Raw genomic sequence first — 23,821 nt, forward strand, 5'->3', positions numbered from 1 at the left:
ATGAGACGGACGAAATGAAGACAGAAGAGAATGAAAGATTATCTGTGGAATATTACTGCCTCAGCATTTGCCTAAGTGATCCAAGGAAACCACAGAAAAACTTGGACCAAGGCAGACGGACCCGGAATCGAACCGGCGTCCTCCCTAACGCTAAGCAATGGTCTAGACCTCTAGGCCATGCCGCTCGGACCATCATCTAGACATTTACCATTTTATTTGAATAATTTACTTTTCATCGGTCTAGTTTTTGACCTTCCATGGTCCGGACTTGCCAGTTGCCAACCCTCTGCAGTCTACACTTTAGAGTATTTTACAGTCATAAGCTAAAAAGTCGCGCTTTTTATTATAAAAACATGATAAAAAAACGGCGCGAAAGTGCATTCATAACTGCTAGCCTGAAGCGAAACACGCTAAAATTTTATAAAAGTCAAACAATAAATCTAAGGACAGTTTCATTAATATAAATAATATTTCCAATTCAATATTCTATTTTTAAATAACCATTAATGGTGAAAAAATGTTATTCTGAATGATGTTCTTTCATTTCATTTCGATTACGTAAATAAGACTATCGTGATTGACTTTTTATAACCAATAATTTACAAATTTCAAATAGTGGGTTATATAATGACACAACAGCTAACACTGGCACCAAAACTGTTATCTGAAATACGACAGATATATTTCTTGAGCCGTTAGTATGAGATAAGGCGACTACTTACGTAAACGCAATCTACTTACAAAAAATTTTTTTATGAAATTATCTATAGACATAATTGTATTTACTGCCAATGTCATTTCAATGCGATCAATAAAAGAACAATATTAAATACGATGTTTTAAGACAATAATACATTTATGTTAATCACTACTAATATTTGTAACATAAAGCACAGAACAGTAATAGTACAAAAAGAGCACGTTTGTATAAAAAAGACTTTTTCTCATTTATTTTTGCACTAAAAAAAGCTATAATATAAATTAGAATAGTTAAAAAATGAGTAATCAACAAATGACCTTTACAAAAATAGTTCAAGCGAATATATTTTGAGAACTTCACTTCGACAACGCACAACGGTGAATTTACATAAGTATATATTTGAACAGCACATAATATTTGGCCCCTATAAAACGACTACTCTGTATATTATAAAACATCCCTTCTATAAAGTTGTTTAATTAGGCCATATGATATGTTACAAACACCAATTTGGTATATTTTAATGCAATAGCAATTATAAAAAAATAAATAAAGGTTGCCTCTCACCGTTATTTCAAGCCATCGAATAGGTATATATACCGCTCTCTACACAGTACCCAATGTGTTGTATGAAAGGAGAGACGGTTAGCACTCCCCTTGGCAAGGATGGAACACAAATACGGTTAAGGCACCTTAACCAAAATTTTTTCATACACCTATTATTTATACATTAAGCAATATTCATTGAGTATTAAGACGCTGCTGAGATAATCATAACAGTATCAAAAGTAATAAATTTGGGAACAATGAAATGACATTTAATAATATGCATTTGCATACGAGCATTTCATTGTTTCTTAATTGGATTTCATTTTTAAATAGTAGGGAGGAATTAATCGACTTAGGACTTGAGACTGGAGGCTAGGGTTGCCACCTTTTCAGGCTTTACATAAAGTATTTCTCGACTAAAAGGTTAAAAAAAGTACCCAGCAGAAAAATAAGTATTTTATTTTTTGTTTTTAAAAACATATTTTTTGTTAGACCTAGCAGCCAGTAACAAATTGTTGTCGTTCTTAAATACATTAATAGCCTCTAAACATGGCAAACAAAGATTTAAGTAAACTAAAAGTTCATTTTTAATAAAGCTTTATTCCTGTGGTGCCGCCACTTTGCGTTCATAACAGAGAATACTCTTTCTGTAAATGCTGAAGTGGCCGGAACGGACAGCAAAAGTGTCACTAGTTTAAACAGATTTGGGAAATCAGGTTGTTCCGTAAATATGGCTTGCCATTTTTCTGTGCAATATTATTTAAAGTAAAAATACTCTGAATTCCGAATAATCGGTTACAAAATTACGATGTTTACTTAAGGCCTTAAAAATAAATAAACAAATACGGTTTACAGTCTACACAAATCGTTTACCATTAAAAGTTCAATAAATTGTTGGGGTTACTATAGAGTCCAAATTAAACATATTTTGAAATAGAATTTTCATTACTATTACTATCCTAATATAAATGAGGATGAGAATTAGTTTGTTTGTATGTTACGATTTCACGCCATAACTACTCAACCGATCGTCATGGAATTTTGTAGACACATTGTCAGGGATACAGAAATGGACATAGGGTAACCAGATAAAATATTAATCTGGAGTGATAGAAAATTTTCTTTTCATTCTCAATATTTACCGTCATTCCACGCAAACTATATGTTTAACCTGGAAAATTAAAAACTTTAGTTTCATCCTGATGATTCTGGTCAGGACAAATTTATGAAACTATGAAACTATTGTAATTGCGATGATTTTTGACACTCCTTCAGGACAACAAAACGTAAGCGAAGCCGCGGGTAAAATCTAGTAATACATAAATTCTTTGTTTTGAGCAGCTACTGAAAAGAGAGAATAGTTAGGTGGCTCGTATTTAGCTATAGATAAGCAGAGTTAATTCTGTATAGACAACTTTGCTATAGTGGTTATTACCATAGAAGGAAATCCTGAATACAGGTGCACAGCGTAAAAAAATATAGCGTGAAAGACGCGGTTGGCAAACTGCTTGTGATATCCTTTTATAACATACATTCCAGCACTTGAAAGCAGAACTGTTTGATATGTATCAACTCACACGATGACAAGTTTTATCATCTAGTGGTTTAAATCGCTCCCTTATTTATGAAAGTAAATGATTCAAATAATTCAGAATTATTTAACAAACCTATTCATCAATAAGAAGTAAAAACAATGTTTGTATATTTTATTCATTTCATTACTTATGCCAGAAATTAAAATGAAAACTGGGTGAGATAAAAGAAATGTATCATATAATAAGTAAGGAGACGAAACATTAGAAGAAGTGACTGATGTTAGGTATCTAGGAAGTCAAATAAGTCAGGATAGAAGGAGTAGTAGGGAAATAAAGCAGAGGATAGTGCAGGGTCAAGTCGCCTTTAATAAAAAGAAGGAAAAGAAAAGATTAGAAGCGTTCGGTATAGATAAGGTTAGAAATGAAGAGGTATTAGAAAGAATAAAAGAACAGAGGACTCTATGGAATTCAATAAGAAATAGGCGAGATAGGCCGTAAGGAAACCTTCTTAGGCATGAATGTCCAGTCAGGGACATATTAGAGGCAGAAACAAGAGTTAGGAGGAGTAGAGGTAGACCTAGATTAGATTACTGTTGGCAAATATTTAAGGAAGTGGGTTGTTCTAGTTTTAGGGAAATGCCAAGATTAGCTCAGGATAGGAAAGAGTGGAGGTGCGTGTCAAACCAGTCTTAGGACTAGGGTTGCCACCCGTACTTTATTACAAAGTATTGTAGTCTATTTCGACTGTGCGTACGTTATACTTTACAAGACACATAAAGTACGCAAAAATACTTTATTTAAGGCCTTAAGTAAACATCTTAATTTTGTAAGCGATTATTCTAAATTCAGAGTATTTTTACATCAATAATATTGCACAGAAAAATGACAAGCCATATTTACGGAACAACCTGATTTCCCAAATCTATTCAAAGTAGTGTCACTTTTGCTATCCGTTCCGGCCACTTCAGCATTTACAGAAAGAGTATTCTCTGTTATGAACGGAAAGTGACGGGACGACAGGAATAAAGCTTCATCAAAACTAATTAAAAATGAACTTCAGTTTACTTAAATCTTTGATTGCCATGTTTAGAGCCTATTAATGTATTTAAGAGCAACAGCAATTTGTTACTGACTGCTAGGTATAACAAAAAATATGTTTTTAAAAGCAAAAAATAAAATACTTTATTTTTATGCTGGGTACTTTTTTTTTTAACCTTTTTAGTCGAGAAATACTTTATGTAAAGCCTGAAAAGGTGGCAACCCTACCTAGGACTGACGACCTTATAATGACGATGATGATACGGTATCAAAAAATTAATTATTTAATTTACTAGGAGACCCGAGCCTGAGTTTAAAATTAAAAGAGAAATAGGCAGCATTAAAAAAGTTTAAGCACTAAAACCAAAAGTGTCCTTTAAACGGTAACCCTCATAATGACAATGAACATTTAGAAGGAGTTATTACGTCCAATCGCATTCGATTTCATTTAATCACAATACACAACATCCCGGTCCGTTGCAGTTTAACCACTTAAAAATAATTTAGTTGAAGATAGGACTGATTGTAAGTTCTACATGTAAGCAGGAAGTTAGCAATGATGTGCCCGAATAAGATTTATTAGAGACAATTTGTACCTAATAAATTTATGAAGCACATTCTCCTTGTCTTTATTGTTATTGTCGGTTAAAATGATTTTTAAAGAACGTAATTATAATAACTTTACATAATTAACATTAACGTTACGAAGTATATACTTTAAGGATATCATTAACAGAAATTTAGATTGAAAATAAAATAAATTTTTATTATTATCGATTACTTGACGTTTCGGCAATGTTGTATCTTCTTTTAGAACCCGATAACTTTCATTTTTAACATCTTTGCAATATCTCTACATAACAAGTTTGCGCATTTGAACGTCACATAAAGTATTTTCGATATAAAATAAATACCTTGTATATTATCAAAAAAAGTATCTACACACTTCTTCAATTACGCCTTATGATGAGCTCTAAATGGTAATTAACCGTCTTTTCATCCAATAACGATTATAAAAACCTAAATAAAGGTTACCTCTCACCGATATTTGAAGCCGCCAAATAAGTATATATACCGCTGTCTACACAATACTCGATGTGTTGTATGAAAGGAGAGACGGTTAGCACTCCCCTTGACAAGGATGGAACAACACAAATACGGTTAAGGCACCTTAACCAAAATTTTTCCTGAACACAGTATGCAGCGTAAACATCATTAACTACATGTCGCGTTGGCCTTGAACAAGATATAGTGGATACGTTAATTACGAATAAATTAATACAAAAATGACGTGTGTTTGAACCGAAAATTAGTACTGCGAAATAATGTACAGCGGAATATCTCTTAAATGTATGCATTTTTTATAAAATAATTCTTCCTTGTCTGCCTCCCTTGAGCAGACATTTCTCGAAGTTCCGTCGGTGTCCGCTCGTGAAAGATAATTAGTATGTTTGATTATTTTGCTTCAGAATCGTTAAATACGGATTACTATCATTATCATCACGAACACTGGTGCACTCATGCACCTCCACTCTTTCCTATTCTTAGCTAACCATTGTTGCATTTCCCCAAAACTAGAACATCCCACATCCTTAACTATTTGTGAAAGCTAATCTAATTTAGGTTTATCACTATTGCTCCTGCTTCTAATGTCTCTAACCAGCCCTTTAAGCCTGAGACGGTGTCCTACCAACCTATTTTGTCTGTTTCTTATTGACTTCCATACCTCTCTATGTTCTCCTACTCTTTCTAAAGCCTCCTCATTTTCAACCTTCTCTATCGAAGGCATTTTCATCATTCGCCGGTTACACCACATTTCAAACGCTTTTAACCTTTTCATATTCACCGCGACCACAATTTGTTTCGAATTTCTAAATTAACCGTTTGCGGTCTTAAAAGTAACTTTATTTTGTTTTAGTTAAATAGGAATATTTTAATTATATTCCACTGATTACACTGAAGTGTTTTCTATCCTAATTAAATGCTCATTACATTCAATTAAGCGCATGTAATGTTTTACAAAACGAATTGCAATTTGTATGAAAGTCGATTCTATTAGGGCGTAAAGAGATTAGCAGCGTGTTAATGGCGTTGAGTGAAAATTTAAATGTTACGTATAAATTAGCGTTTATCGATTTCGCTCCCCAAAGGGGCGTAGCAAATGTCAATGCAATAAATTTTAAAAGTGATTAACGCGTTTAAATTGGCATGTTTACAGTGTGTCAAATTACACGCGTTGTACGTTTTTATTGAATTGTCTTTTAGGATTACTCAACAGTTGTAATGTTCAAAATCATTTGTCAAATTAATTTTAATTGTAAATTATAATGGCAGAAAACTCTAATCATTAAGTAAAGGACATTAAAAACTAATTGTATAATAAATTAGTAATCACCAAAAGACCTAGAGATAACTTGTTTTGTATATTCAGTCCCTGTATAGGGTTTGGATCGGAGAAGTTAACACTGGGAAGAACAGGACAGTTATTTCTGAACTGTTTTTTTTATTACACGTCCTAGCGGTTCAATGAAATTTTATCATTGTGGCCACACTGTTCGTAATTTAATCATGAGAGTATTAACAGCGCATTTTATATTTTTGTTATCAGTTGCTTTTCTCTAAAACTTTATTATAAAGTGACCCAATACTAAGACTTCAAGAATAATTTAACGGCATTGTCCATCCTATCCAATAGAACAGTGAGAGTATATGCTGTTTATTTTATTCGACTGCGAAGTGAACTCTCTTAAACTACGTAAGTAGACCCTCTAACATAAAATTAATGTTAAAAAGGTCAATTCTAGGTAACCGTCACATTTAAAAATAAAAGTGTAGCACCAGAAATTAATATGCTTTTTTCTCTTACCCTAAGATCCGGTGGAATGAAACATCTACGACTAAAGTGTTTTTACCTGAAATAAAAAATAAAAAAATTAGTTATATGACATAGATAAACCCATGGAAAACATTATTCACAGTAAAAAATAATAATTTCTCCGCATGCATCCTTGAATCAAAGGTTTAAGATTGCTATCAGTCTTTGAACCAAGCGAGTACTAGACTAATGACTAGCTTAAGTATGAGCATATGTCGTTGCGATATGTTGAACGTTGAAGTATTTCTAGTTGAATGAATAAGAAATTGGATGGATCTCCCAAGTGGGTACAATATGTCAAAAATGACTTTTCAAAATATGAAAAAAAATCATTGTCCTGAAATTAATACCACCTGAAAATTCACCATCGAAAAACCCAATTCCTAATACTACTTTTTTCCTTGGAAAAATTATTGTACCCTTCGGAATTGTCAGTAACATGGTACGATACCATTATGTGTATTGTTAAACTATTCGAAAAAATACTATTGACAACCGGTTCACAATCATTTCGTCAACCACCGGGGGTTTTAGATAGTAAATTACTATAATGTTTTTCCACATTTTGAAAAGTCATTTTTGGCATGATGTGGCCACTTGGATGATCCCTCTAATTTCTTATTCATTCAACTAGAAATATTTCAAAATTCAATATATCTCAACGACATAAAGTCCAAAAACAATGGTCACATATCGACTCTAGCCATTAGTCTATAACGGCATGAGTTTTTAAGAATTATGCATCGAGAAAAGTGTCAATTAACTATTCTTTTTCCAGAGCACTCTATTTTTTGAGAGTACGCCTATACGGCGAGATTAAAAGAAAAGTAAGAAAAGAAGGTTAGCACTTTCAATGTATTTTTTATTATGAACTCGAACCCTTGTCCCGAAAATTACATTAGCACACTGAAATTTCGGGATAAATCAATTCAGACGAATTTACATTTTGATGCTGAACTTGAATCTGCTCCTAAAATTACTCTTTAATATTTCGAGATATCTTAGTCTTTAAATTTAAAAAAACAAAATTAGGATCGTTTTAAAATTATTACTTGACGGTGAACTCGAACCTGTCCCCAAAATTGGCTTAGCGCACGATACTTTGAGATATCTTAATCTTAAAGCCAAGAAAAGTCAAATTAGGATCGTTCAGGCTTTGAGAGTTTAAGATATTTCAAAATCTTGATGTACTGGAACAATTCCGAAGCTAGCTTCGAATTCAACCGAAGATGACTACTCTGTTACTTCTTTTGACTTTTTACTTCATCATAATGCCCTCAAAAGGGGAACAATTGTATTTTTAAAAATTTTAGGTTAGAATATTTGAGAATATCATCTTTGAGGTGTTTATATAGATCTGAGTAAAGATTACAAAATTATATTGACTTATGATTATCATGCATGATATGTCATTTAGTCATGTTAGTCATGACTAACTATTTCTATTAATAATTTTTGTACTCTGACTTTTTTGATTTCAAGGCACTAGGCGCCATCTATTGAATTAAATCCTTCAATAAATTCTCCTTCCTTCAATTATCTAACTCAAAGAATGGTCAGAACCATCTAGATTCTCTCATTACTTATCTGATCCGAATACTTAAGACCTTGTATTAATTTTCTCCTGCTAAGTCACTTTAATTTGCTTAATTTTTTCCTTCGGTGTTACGACCAAACAACGATTACAGAGTTACACGATCACTTCCGGGTTGTACTCGCACCGCGATTATAAACAAAGTAACGCATCGGATTCAATGAAGCTTTAATGTGACAGGAAATAATTTGTTAACTCGGGTGACATATACAAGCAGTTTAGGCGGGTACTACATATATGATTTCTTTTTTTAATTAATGGATTATAACCGTAAGTAATAATAAACCGAACTGATATCTAACGATTAAAATAGGGACATGCTGTTGGCGAGACCATCATGTTACTTTTACGCATAATGATATCGTCACAACTTTGTGCGCTTGATTACACTTAAATGCTTACCATTGCGTTTTTTCGTCGCCGGTTTGTGGTGACAATCTTCTTTCCCACAAGACAACATAAAATACACACGTAGGTGCTTTTCGCATCAAATAATAAGCATAGAAAAGGCGACAGAGATATTAAAGATACATTTCCGGTGGTTGCAACTTCTTCTATTGCACGCATGCAACTTTACTAACGAATTTCAACTGGGTTATTGCTATCGTAATGATAAATAGTAATTACAGTGGAACCTGGATAAGTCGAAAACCTCCAAAACTTGACAAAATGTTTTGTTCCCTTCCCTTCAAGTCCCAAAACCTCCATTACTCGAAATCTTAACCCTCTATTAGTCGACATAATCAGTGAGTCCCTGCAAGAGCCATTTTGGCACATATTATCCCTCTTATAACTCGAAAAATTAAATTGGACCCCTGCATGTCGAACACAGCAATTTTTTACATATTTTATAACCTTTAAAACTCGATAATTTGAAACTTATGTCTATAGTTCGAAGAAAACTAAGTTATCGACTTTAAGGATTTGCCGACAATGTAAGTACACCAAATCTTAACCTCTACGTCTCTACGAGTCTAATCAAAATTCGCTTAAGTCAAAATCCTCCATAAGTCGAAAATTCTGTAACTAGAATTTTTTGGCGTCTGCCTTGATGTTCGAGTTATAGAGGTTCTACTTTATTACTATCAATACTTAATTTTTATTTATAAAACGAAAGTTAATCAAATGGGCATATTGCGCAAAATTTATAAATCTATACATATGTTATACATACGTAATTAACTGTGTAGGTAGCAGATACCTACATGTACATTTTTGTCATTAGATATAATAATAAAGGTCTCGATCTTTACGTTCATTAAAAAAGACTAAAAAGACTGCGGAACAATAGGTCACACGGCTCACACATGTGCTGTAATAATAGACGTAATTTGCAAGTATCGGTACGGAGTTTACCAAGTCCTTCGTTAGAACTTTAAGAATAGTGGAAATTTAATTTTGAAAAGGCATTCCCATTAATTTTGTCATGAAATTTTATGTAATGTAAAATATTCTCAACTAACTTCTACTTCTGGTTATATCGGAAATGAGCACTAACTTTGCTATTTAATGTAGAATATTATAAAATACACTTGATATCTCCACGCATTCTTGAGAAAAGGGAAAATAACGAAAAAGTTCATCGTAACACTGTCTACAGGGATGTTTTGAGTAAAATTTATTTAGCCTTTCCTAAATGTCATGAAAACCATCAAATTAAGGATGATTGCGATAAGTTTTGGTAACGCTTCATATACTTTCATCTAAATGTTGAATGAAAAAAATCGTTATTAGTAGGTATTTTATGAACTAGTTTAAAAATACACATGGTCCTTCGAGTCGAAATTTTCTCTGTACAATTCATAACATTTAGAATCTCCTTGCTCTACGTACGATAAGAAAAACCAAATAAATACAGGATTTATTTGAAATAGTTCTATTTATGTAAAGTACAAATCCATAATGCAAAATACCTTTTCTAATTCTCTATTCCAAGTGTCTTTCCTAATTTCTATTTCATAGTTTGGTCTCTAAATAGATAGCAAACTCCCGATAGTTTGATACGATTTGAATTGTCTTGCTCAGACAACTATCTGAAGATGACTCTGAGTGGCCGAATAAGTTGAAACAATTGTCAGTTTTCTAATGAAAAGTATAGCGCTCTAATTTGTGTTTTTATTTACATAATCCTTGCATCTATTATTTCAAATACATCACCAGTCCAAATCGGCTTTTGATACTTATTTTACATTGAAGAACTTATTAAGAAAAGCACCTTAATGGGAAGGCCTAGAAAGCTGATTCATTTCTGCTCAAAAATTTTCATTGGCAACTGCAAGGAAATAATAATATATAGTCAATTTTTCGGCCTCAATCCTTGCAAAACCAGTTTCATATGCGGACAACGGTTTATATTTCTATACATTAACAAGGTTAGCTGGCGTGGGTGATCACTATTGGGTCTCCGACTTTCTTCTACGTCCTCATTTCACCATTATTAATAGGCCGGATTTCAAAAAAGGCTCCAATTAAACAGTTGTATACGCCGACCGATCGCTAAAAGGATTTTTTCAATCCATTTCTTACAGTTACGTATAAATACAGTACGTATGTCGTATTTCTTCCACTTAATTTCAATATCCTAGTGAGCCGTTTCGTCTGTCTGTCTGTCGGTAGCCAAGCAAACGTATAACAGATACGATATGTACATTTATCTTAATTACTTCCTATGTTGGAGGCCTGGGAAAGTGGTACTGGCCATTAGACGTTGCATACTTTGTGTACACTTAATATATAGAACTCGCCAGAAGTTCCAGGATCTCTAACACTTTTGCTAGGCTTCTATAAAGGGGGCTTCAGATTTTATGTAAATAGACTTTCAATGATTTTAGACCTCCTCCTCCTCTTCCTCAATATAAACGAAAATAAGAAAATACTGACACCCCCCACCAATGATAATTTAAAAATCAAAAATCTTTAATTGTGTATGGATATCACATCAAAGTTTTTACATCATTAATAAATAATGAAGTTCATCTTCCTCATTCATAGATAGATGAGCTTCACTAAAAATTCAGTTAGAGTAAAACTGTATCCCATTTGTAATAATCGATACATATAATCCATAATTAATATAATAATTGTGAGTATTATTTTGAAAGCAGTTACATTCATTTGCATTGATTTTATCTTCATCATCATCATCATAAGGTCATCAGTCCTAAGACTGGTTGGACACGTACCTCCACTCTTTCCTATCCTGAGCTAAACTTCGCATTTCCCTAAAACTAGAACAGCCCACATCCTTAACTATTTGCGAAGAGTAATCTAATCTCGGTCTACCTCTATCCCTCCTAACTCCTGTTTCTGCCTCTAATATGTCTCTGACTAGACATTCATACCCGAGAAGGTGTCCTACCAACCTATCTCGCCTATTTTTTATTGACTTCCATAGAGTCCTCTGTTCTCCTATTCTTTCCAATACCTCGTCATTTCTAACCTTTTCTACCCACGATATCCTCATCATCCGCCTATAATACCACATTTCGAACGATTCTAACCTTTTCTTTTCCGCCGCTCCCACTGTCCATGTTTCGCACCCGTATAACACCGTGCTCCAAACATACACCTTTAACAACCTTTTTCGAATTTCTAAATTTACCGTTCGGGAGCATAGAAATGACTTCTTTTTATTAAAGGCGACACGACCCTGCGCTATCCTCTGCTTTATATCCCTACTACTCCTTCCATCCTCACTTATCTGACTTCCTAGGTATCTAAAATCAGCCACTTCTTCTAATTTTTCGCCTCCTATCTTTATATTCGCTTTTTCCCTACTTTTTCTTCCCTTGCATACCAGTATTTTAGTTTTACTTTTATTTATTTTCATACAGTACTGATCTGTCAGTACCGCTTCCATTTTATTTAAAGCTAGTTTTTATCTTATGTAAAATTTATGACATCTCCTCGCTCTTCAACAGCAAAAATAAGAAAACATTGCATATACAAGATCACAAAATATAACTGATTACTGTGAAATAATAACTGAATAAACATTTAAATTCCAAAATTCCACAAAACGTTTAGAAACCTAAAACACGTTTCGCTATTATAGGTGTCATTCTCAGTTAGAGACAGTTTTAGGTTTGTGGAACTGTGGGGTTTCAGTGCTTATTTAGATAGTTAGGTCAAAATTTGAAGAGTATACGCTGCAACAAATTCTACATTGAGCTGACAGGAAGTTAATTAGAAGAAAGAACTAAAGAACATTTCAAATCCTTAATTTTAAGGTTAATAAGGACTGCAAAATTTAAAGATTACATACTTAACATCACTTAGAATTTTCAAATGGATACTCATATTTCTGATACGGATTTTAGAAGACGGTTTCAAACCTGATGGGATCGAAGAATTATAGCCATAGAGTGGACGTACTACATAATGAGATTGTTGGTACAAGACATTCACAATTATCCTGACTCCGGTTCCTTTTTGAGAAGTACTGATAAAAACCATTAGTATGCGTGAAATTGAATAATCTCAATACATTAATAATAACTGGATTACTTATTTTAAAATTTGTGTCAATTTTCTTTTGCGATAGTAAGAGTGTATTTTCAAGTACCAAACCTAGTCCTAACATCTTTCAAAACAGCAAAATTGTTAGTTACCTTTGAACTAGTAAATAACACAGATCGATGAATAAAAATATATTCTCAGACCAGAAGATGTTCAAACGAAATTTAGCGTTCAAATAAAATTTTTCATAAATAACTCGAAACAATTCTGTACTTATTTCATGCGAAAATACGTTCGTCGCTATCGACTACTTTATTGTTTTTTAATATCAAATTTTTGAACGATTATTTAGAATCAGATGTTAAATACACCGATCGCATGTTGAGAATCAATGAACAAGGTGTTTTCATCGAAAGGGAAATTGCAAAGGCAAAAAGCTGCCGCTACGTTCGTCAACGTTTTTCGCTTTCAGTTTCAGTGTACAAGGGTTTTTCAAAAAATACTTGCCCAAACTTCTACGAAAGCACTGAACCACTCTTTTTTCTTTCGTTGCTGCGACAAAATTAAGATGGCTGTGGCTATGGGAGCATTGGTGCGCGAAATAAGACGGGGGTCGGTAGGAGGGGAGGTAGATAGGGTAGTTAAATTTTCGAATAAAAACAAAGTCTCACAGGGGATTTGCATATATGAACAAAGCCGCTGTATCTGGGGAAGGAGTTATTACTGGAGAGTGTATTGATTAACGTATGAGAGAGACTGTGTTCGGGGGGTAGGGGATGGGCGATGTTGAAAAAAATCATCGATGTATGACCATCGATGTTCCAATATTTATTACATCGATTGTTCGATTTTTTCATGAATGGCGGGATAATTTAAATTTTGAAAATTTTAATTCAGGTATAATTTAAAAAAAAGGAATTGACTAATGAAAAAATGATTATCAATCCTTCCACCACGAAAGGCTCGTTCTGATCTATTTGAAACCACATTTTAAATCTTCGAGCATCTTTTCCCAATGATTCTCCACCTAATAAAATAAATAAGTAAGTAATAAAGTTACTAGACATTGTTTGTTTTTGTTTTATTTTTTTATTATTTTAATAAAAAACACAAAATACAATTCACAAAGGCCTTTGCAAATGTCATTTGGTAACTTAATAAAAACATCGAACATCGATACATCGACGACAAAAAACATCGAAAAAAAGTACTCGATGTTTGAGAAAAAGTATCGATGTTTTGAAACATCGATGTAAATCGCCCATCCCTAGTCTTTAGCTATAATGACCTTAAGGTGGTCCTTACCACCCCTACCCGCTGGAGTAAAGTAACAATAAAGAAGGAATTAATTCAGTGGTATCCTAATAATTAGTTTTGAATATCAANTTGTTGTTTCTTTTTGAAATGAAAAACAAAAGAAACATCGATGTAAATCGCCCATCCCTATCGGGGAGGCTAATTACAAACAGGGAATGATAATTATGGTTGAGAATGGTAGCTGTTTGGGAGGAGGAGGGGATAATTGCCTATAGTTGTATTTATAGTTACATTGCAGTTTGGAGGATTGGGAGTGGTAAGTGAGTTTGAAAAGGCTAATTGTAGGTATTTAGCAGAGCGATCACTGCTTAGCATTCGGGGCAACACCGGTTCGATTCGGGGTTCGTCTGCTCTGTTCTTCTCTCTGGTTTCCTTGGATGACTTAGACAAATGCTCATCATCATCATCATCACAAGGTCATCAGTCTTTAGACTGGTTGGACACGTACCTCCACTCTTTCCTACCCTGAGCTAAACTTCGCATTTCCCTAAAACTAGAACAGCCCACATCCTTAACTATTTGCAAGCAGTAATCTAATCTAGGTCTACCTCTACCCCTCCTACCACCTGTTTCTGCCTCTAAAATGTCTCTGACTAGACCTTCATGCCTGAGAAGGTGTCCTATCAACCTATCTCGCCTATTTTTTATTGACTTCCACATAGTCCTCTGTTCTCCTACTCTTTCCAATACCTCTTCATTTCCAACCTTTTCTACCCACGATATCCTCATCATCCGCCTATAACACCACATTTCGAACGCCTCTAACCTTTTCTTTTCCGCCGCTCCCACTGTCCATGTTTCCCACCCGTACAACGCCGTGCTCCAAACATACACCTTTAACAACCTTTTTCGAATTTCTAAATTAACCGTTCGCGAGCATAGAAGAGACTTCTTTTTATTAAAGGCGACACGACCCTGCGCTATCCTCTGCTTTATATCCCTACTACTCCTTCCATCCTCACTTATCTGACTTCCTAGGTATCTAAAATCAGCCACTTCTTCTAATTTTTCGTCTCCTATCTTTATATTCGCTCTTTCCCTACTTTTTCTTCCCTTGCATATCAGTATTTTAGTTTTATTTTTATTTATTTTCATACAGTACTAATCTGTCAGTACCGCTTCCATTTTATTTAAAGCTATCTCTAGCTCCTCCTTGCTAGATGCTAATACTGCTATATCATCTGCAAATCTAAGCATACTAATCTTTTGCCCTTGCACGTCTATCCCTACAGTTGTACTGTCTTTAATGATGTTGATGGCGTCTCCGATGTATAGATTAAAAAGTAGCGGTAGACAAACGCTAGGGCACTAATAATAATCCACATATAATACAATCCTTCACTTCTCTTCTATCATTACTACGCCGGTCTCATTTTCCTCTTTCCTCGACCACCACCCATGAATTTCCAAGATCCCTGTAAGAAGGCTGAAGAGGGTCTTCCACCTTACTATTAGGATTTGCATTTAGAAGAAGTCGAAGCGTCTTTATAGGGTTTCGTACGTCCGAATGAAAAACAGATCCCTTGTAGTAGAATGAAGAATCGAGCTACAGGTCCGTGGTCTAAGAGAACTATTTTGTCCAGACGTTTCGTCAGCTACTGCGGCTGACATCATCAGTGGTAGTACTGCGTTGACAAGGTGAATGTAGATTATATCTCTAAGTCTCAACAACGATGTTGTCAGCCGCAGTAGCTGACGAAACGTCTGGACGGAATAGTTCACTTAGACCACGGCCCTATAGCCCGAATCTTCATTCTACTATGGATTCCGGCCGTGAAAGCCTTTGTTCTTAGATCCCTTGTAGGACCACTCATATGTATATCAGTCCGTTTTTGGTATATAAGAAGAAACGACTCGGTTTTGGAGGATTGTACTGAGAATGGTAGTTGTGTATGACAGGGGCTAATGCAGCCGAATTTGAGAAGGGTAGCTATTTATGGAGAAGGAAGCAGTAGCTGATACAGTAGAAAGCAAGTTACTTCTACTTATTTCAACAACTTTTAAAATCAAATAATCTTGGTCTAAATCGAATGATCCTCGTAAGTTATGATCCAGTTTGCGAAGAACATCCCGTGAGAGTGTTTCAGTTGGTTTATAAATACACATCTTACTACCTTTTTAGAATAATTAGTTCCTGACTCTCGCTGTCGTTTACGCAAATTGGAATCGTTGCAATGGCAGACATTTCGCGGAAGTGACAATTTCCATAAATGCATCTTGAGAACCGCGCTTGTTTTGTGCGGGCGATATTTCAACGTCATTGCGCATTATGTCCTTTCGCGTTTTCAATAGTCTGATCTCGGAGGAATTGCAACGGTCCGAGTGAACAGGAATAGCATGATGCGTTTAGATTTATCGACGATATAAATCCTATTGCCAACTCAACAAGATAAATTACTTGTATGCATCGATTTTCAATTGGATAAAATAAATCGTTTTTCTTGGCGAGTACGTGAACGCTTTTTCTCATTAAATTGAAGTGATCACAAAAGAGCATGACGGCGAAAAGAAATTAAAGAGAATGTTGTTTTTTTAGTATCTTTTTAAAATCTGAACGTATTAGAGTAAAAATATTTTTCGAAAGCCATAGTACCTACTTATAATATTTCTGTCAATCTACAAACACGTTCTTGATAGAAAATTTGTAAATGTACAACACGATAGTTGTATCTAGTAAAAACTCGTTACGAGGTGGGAGCAATTGTTTAAAATCGATTTAAACAGCTTAATGGTTTATAACAATATAAATTTGTTGTTTCTTTTTGAAATGAAAAACAAAAGAAGATTTTAGCTTAAACAGAAACGGAGTTATCAATTTTTTAAAATTAATCTTCAAGCTGAAAATAACCAAATTATAAATTTTCGATCACTTTATTTCCCAGAATTTTGAAAAAAAATCTTCAATCAAGTATCTCTTTTTTTCGATATAGAACCCGTAAACAAAATTTTAGTCAGTGTTCAGTTGCAAAAAAACGTATCATGTATTGATCGGGGTTGAGGGTCAAAAATTGCCTAGGTCAAAAGTAAAAGTAACTCAACACATAAAAGATAAATTTTCGGTGATTGAAAAACGTCGATACGTTGCGTCTAATAACGCTGTGATCTAGATTCATTTAGGTTTTGTTACGCCGTTAGTTTAATTAATGGAAATCCCTAGTGTAACTTTTAGAAACCTCTCTTAATCAACAAATAACTAATTAACCTTATTTTACCATTTAATTTGCATTTAGTTGGTTATTTTATGCATTTTGGTTACGCCTATGACTTCAACTAACTCAATTACCCAAACTCAATTCAAATCATAATTGGCGTATCTAATTTATTGTTAAATATTTCCTGCATCATGTAGGTACTTTAAACACAATTAGCAATCTAGAAATAGGCAAAAAGTCTCTCTAATCGATGGGTGCTTTACATTTTATCGTCGTCAAATCATGGGCAGCTACGGAAGTGGACGCGATTGAAAACAAAAAAAAAAAACAAGAGAAAAAACATGAACAAGGAAAACCGACGAAGACTAATGTATAAATCTTAGTATGTGGAATCGATCACAACATCAAGTATTTTCCCATGGCGTTCGTTCGTTCGTTGTTTCTTCTTTACCCAAGCCTACTGGGATCGATTAGCAATTACCTATTTGGTTAAACATCGAACAAGACTATATCCGGTTGGATTGTATAACATTTTTCTGTTTTAGCAGTATTAAGTACATACGGCGTAGTGAATTCCATCTATAGAAATCTGCTATTTATTGTAGGATTCAGTAATGTTCGACAAGGACCTTTTCTAATAAGGATATCGATTTATCAAAGTGTCGGCAATTTCAGTGATATATCTTACTTATAGATATATTGGGAGCAGAAACAGGAGTTAAGAGTAGAGGTAGGCCTAGATTAGTTAAGGATGTGAGATGTTCTAGTGTGGCGGAAAAATGTATATTTTTTGTTGTAAATATTATTTCTAAGCATCCTATTTCATTATTTTACTTCTAATTTATTTCATTTCAAATAGTATTTCAATTCTACTCAATTTCTTATCTTGTACATACCTTGGTTTCCTTTCAATCTAAAACTCTATTGTTCTCTCAATCACTTTTACCTAGAATTCCAACTTCAACCACACCTGCATGCACTCTCCTACTAATATCTGGTTTTACCCTTAATTGCTTTTTCTATACTGCTAAATTCTATGTATTTCTATAAACGAGTGTCTTCACCCTCTCTCTCACTACTTTTCCTTCCAGAACATTCTATCAAATCTACTAACAACCCCGTCCTATAAATACTCTCAAAAATTCATATCTTGACACAAACAAACACATAATATAAAAACCACAATCACATAATACACAAACACATACGGCTGAAGAGGACCTTGATTGGTCCTAGAACGGATTGAGGTAGAGGGGTTTTAGTCGGTAGATCCGAGGACTTCTTCCTCGGGAATCCGACACTACCCAGTCGTACGGGCGACTGGATGTCTTTTGAAGATTTCCCCCACGAAAACAAAAAAAAAACATATCTTGACACAGTCTCCCGTCTACCACCTCTACTATCGATCGTCACTGTTTCTATTATTCTGTACATTGTTTTAATTTTTATTGTTACTCTTGTGTTATCCTGTTCCTTTTTGTATATAAATTGTTATTTGTTATTGTTAGTGTTTTCATAGTTAGTATTATTAGTAATATTAACACCAAAAGACACTAACCTAGTTTTATGAAGTGCGTTTTAGAATATACCACGAATGACGCGGTAAACGCCATCTGTAGTACGATGCTACATTTTAGAATTACGTATGCTCCAACAAGATCCATTTATATATATGGATATCTACTTGTTGAAACGAATCCTGGCGTAGCTAACCTCAACGTGATAGGCACGTTACCATAATCGAATAAAATAATTCAAAGTGGTGTGTATTCTGTCGAAACTGCCAGACACGGATCGCGATTTCGATCTTTTTGGATCTCATCAGCGCGTCGCAGACAGCTCCGACAGAACACAGACCAACTAAAATGATAAAACTGATAAAACAAAACTAGATCCTAAAATGTAGCATCGTACTACAGATGGCGTTTACCGCGTCATTTGTGGTATTTTCTAAAACGCACTGCTAACACAGCAGGTAAAAGTTGGTCTGTGTACTGTCGGAGCTGTCTGCGACGCGCTGATGAGATCCAAAAAGATCGAAATCGCGTTCCATGTCTGGCAGTTTCGACAGAATACAGACCACTTCGAATTATTTTATTAGTTTTAAGAAAATGAAGCTTAGCTTAGGATAGGAAAGACTGGAGCTAAATCTTAGGACTGACAACACTGTGTTGATGATAATGAATTTTTATGTTGGATGAATGTTTTGCCTTACCTGTATAATAATACGGGGTAAAGTTACAGATTTAATTAGAGCGTCAGGATTTACGTTTCATCGAATTTACAAGCCAATGAAGACCAAAGTTTATTAATGTGTAATGCGATAGTCTATCGATGGTAAGATTAACCAACAATGGTAAAAGAAATGACTAACGATGAGAGCAAAAATTGTAAGGCATCATGCTTACATTTCACATTTTTGTGGGGTTGTTAACCCTACTGATACATTTATTTAATACCCATATAAGCTACTTACAAGAAATAAAAAACTAGAATCGGTATTAAATTACAGTTTTTATAAAATATACAGCTACCTATCGGCGTGGTTTAGCGATCTAGGCAATTGATTTTAGTGTTCATGGAGAAACATACTTAAAACCAACGCAAGTCACAGTTACGCTCATACGTAGTAATAAAATTTATGAAACAATTGTTAGCAAACGCCAATGGATTAGTGGTATGAATGTTCGACAGTCTTACGGTCAGGTCTGGGGTCTATTCTCAGCTGTCGTTAAGCCTTATCTCTTTCTTATCGTGGTTATGTCCGTAAAAGTAAATTTTATCAGAGCTGTGTTCCCATGCAGTAGCTACCTTTGGTAACTGCTGCCACGTATATTTTCTGATTTTACGGTGACATAAGATGTGGCTTGCGCTTTGGTATTAAGAATCATCATCATTAGGTCATCAGTCCTAAGACTGGTGGACACACACCTCCACTCTTTCCTATCCTGAGCTAATCTTCGTATTTCTCTAAAACTAGAACATCCCATATCCTTAACTATTTGCGAACAGTAATTTAATCTAGATCTACCTCTACCCCTCCTAACTAATATGTCTCTGACTAGACCTTCATGCCTGAGATGATGTCCTACTAACTTATCTCGGCTATTTTTTATTGACTTCCATAGAGTCCTTTGTTCTCTTACTCTTTCTAATACCTGTTCATTTCTAACCTTCTCTATCCACGGTATCCTCATCATTCGCCTGTAACACCACATTAGAACGCTTCTAACTTTTTCTTTTCCGTCGCATTCATTGTCCATGTTTCACACCCGTACAGCGCCGTGTTCTTTTCTTTCTTTTCTTTTTTGGGTGTTTCATTCCCACCAGCCAGTAATGCTGGTGGGCGGGCAGTCCCTCCGGACTATGCCGGAAGGTAGGGCGGAAGGCCCTCTTCAGCCTGCTTTCAGGAATCGTGGGAATCGGTGGGTGGTGGTTCGGGTGAGAAAGATGAGACGGACGAAATGAAGACAGAAGAGAGTGAAAGATTATCTGTGGAATATTACTGCCTCAGCATTTGCCTAAGTGATCCAAGGAAACCATAGAAAAACTTCGACCAAGGCAGACGGACCCGGAATCGACCCGGCGTCTAAACATAGACCTTTAACAACCTTTTTCCAATTTCTAAATTAATCGTTCGCGAGCATAGAAGTGACTTCATTTTATTGAAGGCGACTCGACCCTGCGCTATCCTCTACTTTATATCCCTACTACTCCTTCCGTCCTGACTTATCTGACTTCCTCGATACCTAAAATCAGCCACTTCTAATTTTTCGTCTCCTATCTTTATATTCGCTCTTTCCCTACTTTTCCTTCCCTTGCATACCAGTAATTTTTGTTTTACTTTTATTTATTTTCATACAGTACTGTTTTGTCAATATTGCTTCCATTTTATTTAAAGCTATCTCTAGGTCCTCCTTGCTAGATGCTCATATTGCTATATCATCTGCAAATCTAAGCATACTAATGTTTTGCCCCTCTGTATCTATCCCTACAGTTGTAATGTCTTTAACGATGTTGACCGCGTCTTCGATGTATATATTAAAAAGTAGCCCTGACAATATGCATCCCTCTCTGAGTCCCTTCTTAATATAAACTTCTCTACGTTGCAGCTCCATCTCTATAACTGCCTGTTGCTCTTTATACAAACTAAGTATCACTGTTCTATCTTTGTAACTGATCCCTGCATTTTTAAGTATTTATAATATTTACCCTATGAAAATTTTTTAATTTTTTTTAAATCGGCTTTGGAGACACTCACAAATAATTTTGTAGATTCATTCAAAATTTTTCAACCACCTATCTCATTAAATTACGTCTTCATATTAACTATTGTCTAAGCGAAATTAGAAAACTATTTCCCATGCAATTCGATATTTTCATGCCTCTTATTCTTATCATTCTTTTTTTCTAAATCGTATTAATTTTAATACGAACGTGACATTTATAAAATGCTTCTCTCAAACTTCGTTAATGTTAGTTAATGCTTTTTAGTCCGGTCACGTTGCGTTTACACTTATGTGTACTGTGTAAACTGGTCAATTAGCAAATACGCACGCAAGTGTTCGTAAAATGCGAGTGGGCATAGAAATCAAATAACTTCTTCCTCAATGAAGAAGTTTCCATTTTTTTTTTATGGATAAATTATAAAAATTATAAAAGAATAAAACAAACACGTGAAAGAATTGATAAAATATCTCAAGAAATAAGAAAGTTATGGGACTTTAAAGTTGCGCTTGCAAGAATAATTTTGTTACACGCGGCGCTCCATCGTGTGACGTCATTTGACCTAAACGACGCCGCACGTATTCGCAGAGTACGTACGAATGTATTTGTTCAGAGACCGTTCTTCGTTTTGCAGACCATAAAATTCCTGCATACAATTTTTAGAATGTTTGCAAATTTACAAGGCGGTATGGTGTTTATTTGGTAGTAGACCCTTAGATGCATCGGTACAATGTTTAAATTAGTTTATAGAGGTAACGGTTGAAGAAGGATCCTTTACGATTCCAATTTAGTTTCAAGTTTATTATGGGGTGTTTTTTTATGAGCCTAACGGTTAAAAGTACCGTTTGTTGAAATTTAACAGTATTGTTGTGCAGTTGTTTACGCCGTTCAATTCAAATTTGGTTATTACGCGATGGCAGAAATTAAAAAAAATGCCTACAAATATTGTATTGTACCAATGTGTAAAAGCACAACAGTTAAAAATCCCAATAAAGTTTTTTTTCGTGTACCAAATAATATAACAACAAGAAAAAAGTGGTGCAAAGTAATGAAGCGTGATCTAATTAGCCCTAAAAGCACTAAATATGTGTGTGAAGATCATTTTGATGTAAGTAACTATTAGTAATAGCTGCCTATTAAGTACTGTAAAAATCGAATTTACAGGTTGAAAATGACACAGAAAATTTAGTCAAACATCGACTGGTTGGGGGAACATTAAAGTTAAAACCCAACATATGTCCTCATAAATTTGACTGTCAAATAGCGGCGAAACCTCAAAAAGAACGAGGAGCATATAAAAAAAGACGTCGAATTGAATTTTATGAAAGTCTATTAACAAAGGAAGTACCGTCGACTTTAAGTCAATCACCTTCGTTTCAACCTTTTGAAATGATTGAGTGTGATGAAATGGAGTTAAATGAAACAGAGGATCCGCTACCAGAGAACATTGCTGTTACAGAATCAGATAATCATCCAAATAAAAAGAGAAACAAAGGAGTTCAAGTAAATATCAAAACTTCACAAAAAAATCAAGCAGTACAAACCATCATAAGAAGGAACAGTGTGAAAGATACGGGAAATAAGTGCTCCCAAATCGTTTATGAATTTCCTCAGCGCTCTCCATCGAGAATATCGATATCTTCTCTAAGCAGTTCTTCTTCAAAAGCATCAATATTTTCACCAAACAGTACAAGTTCAACTAATTCCTTCTCAAACACAATGAAGCCTCAATATCGCAATGATACCATAAACAAAATAACTAAAAACGTTATTTTTTATATGGGATTGCCAGAAGAAATTTTTTTTCTTACGAAACTACTATCTGAAAGTATTGCTAGTCCTGTAAGAGATATTCTAATATCATTGAAGAAAATTCGTTTAGACGATTCCTATGTGCGTCTGGCTATAGATTTTGATATATGTAAAAGCTCAGTTAGTAGAATATTCAATAAAACTGTTCCCTTAATAGGTCACCGAATGAAACAGTTAATATATTTTCCACGTATCGAAGAAATTCGTGAAAAGTTACCGATATCTTTTAGAAAGAGATATTCAACTACAGTGAGTATTTTGGACTGTTTTGAAATAAGAATTGAAAAACCTTCAAATGCAATGCAACAGACTTTGACGTGGTCCGAGTATAAACATTGTAATACAATTAAATATTTGATTTCCATTACACCTGATGGACTGATTAACTTCATTTCTGAAGGTTATGGGGGCAGAGCTAGCGACACAATAATATTTGAAGATTGTGGCTTTTTACAATATTTATCACCGGGATGTTCTGTAATGGCTGATAGAGGATTTAAAAACGTATCCCACTTGTTACAAGGTAAAGGATGTCACCTAATAAGGCCTCCTAGCGTAACCGAA

At 34.5% G+C, this 23,821-nt stretch overlaps 1 protein-coding gene, 1 long non-coding RNA gene and 2 other non-coding genes across 4 annotated transcripts in view; 2 read left to right on the forward strand and 2 right to left on the reverse strand.

The window, feature by feature from the left end:
• The window catches only part of LOC108734624 (bone morphogenetic protein receptor type-1B), a 292,996-nt gene that overhangs the window by 177,362 nt on the left and 91,813 nt on the right, over nucleotides 1–23,821 (reverse strand). The gene's annotated exons all lie outside the window — the stretch shown is intronic.
• The window catches only part of LOC112906321, a 99,265-nt gene that overhangs the window by 40,845 nt on the left and 34,599 nt on the right, over nucleotides 1–23,821 (reverse strand). The window contains exon 2 of the long non-coding RNA XR_003232277.1: nucleotides 6,689–6,734. This is a non-coding gene — a long non-coding RNA (uncharacterized LOC112906321). The remainder of the gene's footprint in view (nucleotides 1–6,688; nucleotides 6,735–23,821) is intronic.
• Nucleotides 1,323–1,409, forward strand: LOC112906323. Its single transcript, XR_003232279.1, has one exon. It is a non-coding gene; the product is annotated as a U6atac minor spliceosomal RNA (small nuclear RNA).
• On the forward strand, nucleotides 4,920–5,009 carry LOC112906322. The gene has a single exon (XR_003232278.1). It is a non-coding gene; the product is annotated as a U6atac minor spliceosomal RNA (small nuclear RNA).

The sequence above is a fragment of the Agrilus planipennis genome, unplaced genomic scaffold (assembly GCF_000699045.2).
Source record: "Agrilus planipennis isolate EAB-ADULT unplaced genomic scaffold, Apla_2.0 scaffold79, whole genome shotgun sequence".
Taxonomy (NCBI): domain Eukaryota; kingdom Metazoa; phylum Arthropoda; class Insecta; order Coleoptera; family Buprestidae; genus Agrilus; species Agrilus planipennis.